This window comes from Eublepharis macularius, chromosome 6 (genome assembly GCF_028583425.1).
Source record: "Eublepharis macularius isolate TG4126 chromosome 6, MPM_Emac_v1.0, whole genome shotgun sequence".
NCBI classification, from domain to species: Eukaryota; Metazoa; Chordata; class Lepidosauria; order Squamata; family Eublepharidae; genus Eublepharis; species Eublepharis macularius.
The window spans coordinates 8,315,812-8,322,516 of record NC_072795.1 but is presented as its reverse complement, the minus strand read 5'-3'; positions in this window follow the sequence as shown (position 1 = coordinate 8,322,516).

The following is a 6,705-nucleotide window of genomic DNA, read 5'->3' as shown; positions in this document are numbered from 1 at the left end:
AAAGGGATTTGACAAACATAGAAAGAAGTAATTCTCCTGAGCTGTTTAAAAAAATCCCTGTAAGTTTCCTCAGTAGATCAACTGACACGTTCCCCAGAAAGCCCACTGCAGAAACACTGTATGTAGAGGCAGGGCTGGCACCACCATTGAGGTGGTGAGGCGGGTGCCACGGGCACTGAGGCGCCGAAGGAGGCGCCAGGGGCAGAGGTGCGTGCCGCAGAGCTGGCATGCCTGGCCCGCAGCTGCTGCAGCCGGCCAGCCCCACGCCACCACTACCGCCACCAACACATGCCCCCGGCTGGGTGCAGCAGCCGCAGGCCAGGCATGGCAGGCGTCCAGGGTGGCAAATGGAACCTCCCCAGCCACCTGCCGTGCCTGACTGGGAGTGTGGGCACCCTCCGCGTGCCGTCCCAGCCACCCGCTGGCCAATGGGGCCGGCTTGCGTCATCACGCAGTGACGTCATCACGCAGTCCGGGGGCGCACACATGCAGAAACCCTGGTGCCACCCCTGTGTAGAGAATAATAATAATAATAATAATAGTCAACTCTATCAGACCACCAGACTATTATATATTTAAATACAATGAGAAATACAATATAGAAGCTACTCAAACAACATAATTAAAGCATAATTGAAGCATGCATCCACATGAGGCAAGTCGCTCTAGGAAACGAAATAAAGATGCAGTCCCATAGGTAAAGTCCACTAATTCAACAGCCTCTGATGAAGTCCGTCCAAAGGTGAGTTGACAAGGTAGGTAAAGAAAATGATCTGCTCAGCTGTCAATAATAGTCTGGTGGTTTGATAGAGCTGATATTATTATTATTATTCTCCTCTATATATGGTTTGTTCTGTTAGTATTCTTCTCGGTTTGGTGGAGGAGCCTCCTTGTTTATTGCTCACAGCAGAAACACGGCATTTTTCGAGTGCAGAAAAAATAAATGGATACCGCTTCAGTTCGATCCCCTCAAGTGCAGAAAAATAGAGGTCCAAAGCGAATCTGATTCTCGTGGACTGAATATCCAGAAAACCCAGCATGTGTGTGCATGCGGCAAACGCGATTGTCTCCTGCCAGGGAGTGGAGACTTCTCTGTTTTGCCTGGTATAGCTTCCTCGATTTGCATTGGCACGTGTCGGTGTGTTTTGTTATCTTTTTAGTTGTTTTATATATAGCATCCATGTGTTTTTAACCAAGTTTTAACATTTTCATTGTTTGCCATCTCAGAGACCTGAGGGGACCCTAAGTTGAAAAGGCAATTTAAATTAAAAAATAATAATAACAATAAATAATAATTAAAATTAAGTATTTTTGTTGGGAATTCAGATTTTGGCTGCTGTTGAAAGTGCGAGCGATAAATCCAAGCATAATCGGGAGGTGAGAAATTGGAAGGAGAAAAACATAGACTGGAGCATATCATTAACAGAGTTTTGCTCACAGATGGCACCACTTAGGGTGGAGGGTTTGGTAGTTCCTGGAGATTTGGGGGCAGTGCTTGGGTAGGGTGGAGTTTGTGGAGAAGGAGCTCAGAAACGATGCAATGCCATACAATCCAGCTGGAAATGCTGCCATTTTCTCCAGAGGCTCTCAAAACAACAGCACGTGCAATGAACATAATCAATCACTTACTACAATTTTATAGAAAATATTTCATCCATTTAAAGTGCTCAGTGCCAAAATGTGATACCCACAACCAGGGCTTTTTTTCTGGGAAAAGAGGTGGTGGAACTCAGGACCACACAATGACGTCACTTTGGGTCAGCTGGAACAAGGGGGCAGTTTTTTAAAGTTTAAATCACCTTTAGCGAAAATGGTCACATGGCCGGTGGCCCACGCCCTTGATCTCCAGACAGAGGGGAGTTTAGATTGCCCTCCACATCATTGGAGCAGCTCGGAGGGCAATCTAAACTCCCCTCTTTCTGGCGATCAGGGGGCGGGGCCACCGGCCATGTGACCATTTTCAATTGGTGCCGGAACTCTGTTCCACCGTGTTCCAGCTGAAAAAAAGCCCGGCCCACAACTAATACAATTTCTTAGCAACACTATTATACAAGATTTTTACAATACAATTACAAAAGACAAATATCGACTGTATCCCTTTAAGGCAGTCCCGCAGTGAAAAAGTCCTCAAATATACATTTATTCTTTTCTTCGAAGACTTCCTTATGAAGACTGTTGGAGGAATGAGGAAAGAATGTCCAGTGTACAGTTTATTGTGGACAATCAGTATAAAGGAAAAGATCCGACTGGAACTGGAAATTTCCCTTATCATCTAAGCAGGAATGAAATATTTTCCATAAAATTGTAGTAAGTAATTGATTATATTCATTGCAAGCGCTGTTGTTTTGAGAGCGTTTAGGTTGCATCTTGCGTAACGTCTCGGGGTTTGGTATAGGTATTTTCTCCAGGGGGACTGATTTCTGCAGCCTGAAGATCGGTTGAAATTCCAGAACTCCAGCCTCCACCTGGAAGTTGGCAATTCCAGCTGCGCACAAGAAGAGTACCCTTCCCCCCGCATCAAGCATCACTCACGTTCTCATACTGGACTGCACAAAACGTTTCTGGCGGGGTCTATTTGATGCACCACCTGTAATTCTGAGCAACAAGCTAGAAGCTGTTTAGAAGAATGATACATTATTGATATCCCCCCTCCCCATTTCCTGCTCTAGGCTTGCATGCTGCCTGCCCCTGCAGAAAGCAGCTGCTAAGCCAGAATCAACAATACTACAAGCCCTGATTTGTGCTGCACTGTCTGGCCCGTAGAAGCCACCTCCTCCATGGAAGTGCGTCTGGTCCAAATGCACACGGGTGAGGCCTGCCAGGAAGAAGCTGCAGACATTGGACGAACAAGGAGATCCCATTTGGATCTTGTGTTGCTTTTCCTTCCACCAGGAGACCCCCCCCCATGGTCCAATTAGTGGTGCTGTTAAGTACTTTCAGTCTTTGAGCTGAACAGGTTTATGGTCCCTCATCCCAAACGAATGATTATACTCAGGGGTCATTTCGTAGAAAAAGAACTGGAGGAACTCATTAGCATAACTCATTAGCATATGCCACACCCCCTTACATCACCTATCCTGGCTGTTTTGGACCCGATCCTGGCCATTCAGGGCCGAAATTGGGCCCAAAATGGCAAAAAGGGGCTGAAAATGGCCGAAAAGGGGCCCAAAATGGTTAGGATCGGGCCGCTGCTGAGCAGGAGAGTGATCCACCACCCATCAGAGGCCCAATCCAGTCAAGTGGGTGGGTCCAGCTGTCATGTGACCTCTTTGGGGAACTGTCGGAACTGCATTCCTGCACGTTCCCCCTCGAAATGAGCCCTGATTATACTTCAAATGCAAAGCTACTGCTTTCTTTGGGTGTCCTCTTTCTAAGTCCTCAGACTTGTTAGGGTTACAAACTCTGATCTGAGAAATGCTTGGAGATTTGGCAGCAGTGCCTGCGGAAGAGGGAATTTGGGGAGGAATTTCACCTAGAATACCTGATAGTATGTCTCTATAGAACTCTATAGTATGTCTTCAAAAGCTGCCATTTTTCCTCCAGGATTGCTAATCTCTGGAAATCAGTTATAATTCCAGATCTCCTCAGGTTGCCTGGGTTGGCAAACTGACTTGCACCGTAAGGAGTGGCTGGACCAGATAGCACCGGTAGATCCAACACCCAATTCTGGCTGACAGCTCAGCAGGACAGACCTAAATTGGAGGGGAGATACTTAGAACAGGAGCCACGGAGAGTTGAACAAGGTTGGACGGGAATCTGAGGGAAGCAGCAAAACTCCATTCGGTCAAATCTGAGGTTCCAGGATAGCAAACTAGGGCTAATTTATCAGGCCTAAGATCCACTGATTTCAACCAAGCACGTAGCAAGCTGGGCTCCAAGCTCAAGAGCAGGAATAAGGGGACAAGTGCCACATACGATAGATGCTTCTACTGAAAATCTCATCGCCACATCTGTGGAAACTTCACAGCCAACAGAGCCAAAAAGAATCCCTTGGAAGTTTTCACAAGTCAGGCCCAGTGATGCCAGCGGCGCGGAGGGCAATCTCAACTCCCCTCTGTCTGGAGATCAGGGGGCGGGGCCACCAGCCATGTGACCATTTTCAAGAGGTTCCGGAACTCCGTTCCACCACGTTCCCACTGAAAAAAAGCCCTGGTGGTAGGGGTGACTACTAGCTTTGTGAACTGTAAGAGCAGTTGCCATACAGTGCTACGCCACCGGTAGCTGGTCTATTCATAGTTGCCTCTTGGCTATCCTAGCTTCTTAGAAGCAGCAGCACCTCCCCGCCCCCCGGTCATGTCAAGCTGCTTGAGGAAGATGGAAAAGAGAAATTTAAGAGAAGGAAAATGTTATGCCAGAAGCCGCCTCTTGAGGCACTGGTCCGAGACAGAAGCAGCGCAGGCACCCCAACAGGAGCCGTAATATGTCCATATGAAAACAAGGCCCTGTGTATGGCTGAAAACTTGCTGGCCAAGCAAGCTTTTTCCATATTCTATATAGGGGTGAAATTGATGCAGTAGGGTGATAACGCCATCATGACGGTATGGTGCTCCTTCCTTCCAAAGCGTACAGGAGCAGACGGATTCTATCTTGAAATAAGATGGATTTTAGTCCGTGCCGATGTGAACGCTGTTCTTTATTCAATGAGGGATTAAAACGTGGAATAAGCATTACCAGAGGCTAGTGTCTATCTGCATACTAAGTGGCCGTAAAAGCGGATCGGACAAATTTAATAGAAGATAGGTCGATCAATGGCTAATGAGTTATGCACCATAGACTTCACCCAGTTGCCTCACATACTATCTGCAATGAAACACAAATAAATTGAATGTTCGTTAGTGCAAACAAAACATCGTAATACAGCTACAGCTGCCAACACACATACGGCACAGAAAAACAGTCAATTGCATGACAATAAAGTGCCAAGTGCAGAAATACAATAAATGCAATTCAAGTGGCACTGTCACTTTTAACTGCTGAGCTTTTTCTTAGCAGCTCTACAGCTGAAGCTCTTTATTAATGTTTGGGGCTTGTGCCGGGCAGTGCTGCCTTTTCATTCTTTACTATTTGGAGATGATGTGTTATGCTGTGTACTTTGAATAGAACTGCTACATGTAAGTTCATTTACTTCATGGTATGTGTATGGGTTTGTAAGAAAAGACATTGCTGTTAATTGTTTATATTAATGTTTATAGAGTGGTAACTGCCAGGAAGAGAACAGGAAACGGGTGGACACACCGGTACCTCCGTCGCGGTTACAACAATCATTGTCCTTTGCATTGCCTCAATGTTCTTTTACTTACCTTCATTTGGACCCTGAGTGGACTTAGTGAATATCTCCATTTGTGAACATCTCCAGTTTGATTGTTACATTTTCATATATTTGTACCTGGCACGGTTACTTTGAATTGCATTTATAGTATTTTTGCACTTTGCACTTTATTGTCATTCAATTGACTGTTTTTCCCTGCCTGATGTGTATTGGCAGCTGTAGCTGTATTATGTTGTTTGCACTAACGAACATTCAATTTCTTTGTTTCATTGTGACTAGTTAGCATATCACAGTGCTCTATGAGCTTCTCTTGTCTTGTTCTTCCGTGATTCTCTGTTTGGTTTCACATACTATCTGCTGCTTTAAATATGCACTACTGTGCGTCATGCTGTCAAATTGTTAGTCCTAGAATTATGTTCTTTCAGCTTCATGTTGTTTATTATCAGTCCTAGAATTCATTACATTGTTTCAGCATTTCTTCTACTCTGTACTGGATCCTTGCTAATGGTATGTCTTTGTAAACTTGTTTATATTTACCCTATGGCATTAGGGAAATGTCCTTGACACTGTATGGAAACGTACTCGAAACGGATTGTACTAATCTCATACTGTGTGATCTGCCTTGAGTCTCAGTGAGAAAGGCGGATTATAAATGAATAAACAAACAAACAAACCTCCAGGCTCAAAAACCTCTGAGCACTAACGGTAGGTGGCAATATTGGAGGGGAAAAGCGTAGGCCTCTATGGCCTGTTGTTCACCATCCATAGTACACGGATGGTGTAAGGACGGACTTCTGGTCTAATCCAACAGGGCTCTTACGCTCTGAGGGACGCGGAGTTGAGAGCATGAAACAGGGTCAGCAAGACATTTCAAGTGCTTTGCCTTGGAAAACTAGCCTTACAAGGCAACGTAATCTATAGTTTCACTTTCCAGAAGACAAGATATTATTAATATAAATATCATCAAGGAACTGGAATTTCCATATATGAGTATATATCCAAGGTCTCTAATATGGTGCCCACGGGTACCATGGTGGCCAATACCTTTCCAGGGCCCCCCTGGAATTGTAGAAAGTGGGCAGGGCAGGTGGGGCTTTTGCCCAGCAGAGCTTGATTGGCCACTGGAGGGCTGCCCGACTACATTTTTTTTTAAATGTTGCTTCAGCAGCAGTTACCACTAGAGCACAAGGGTCTCTAAGGCAAACGCCTAGCAAAAACAAAATGGCGATTCTTGAATGCCGAAAGAAAGCCGAAACAAGCCCAAACGTTTCGGCTTGTTTTGTTTCAGATAACCCGAAACGTTTCGGCTTTCCCCGAAACGTTTCGGATAACCCGAAAGACATTTCTTTCGGCTTTCTTTCGGGATTTCGAAAGCCGAAACGCACATCCCTAGTCTTCTATGTATGATTGAAGGTACTCTGAGTGTACACAAAGAA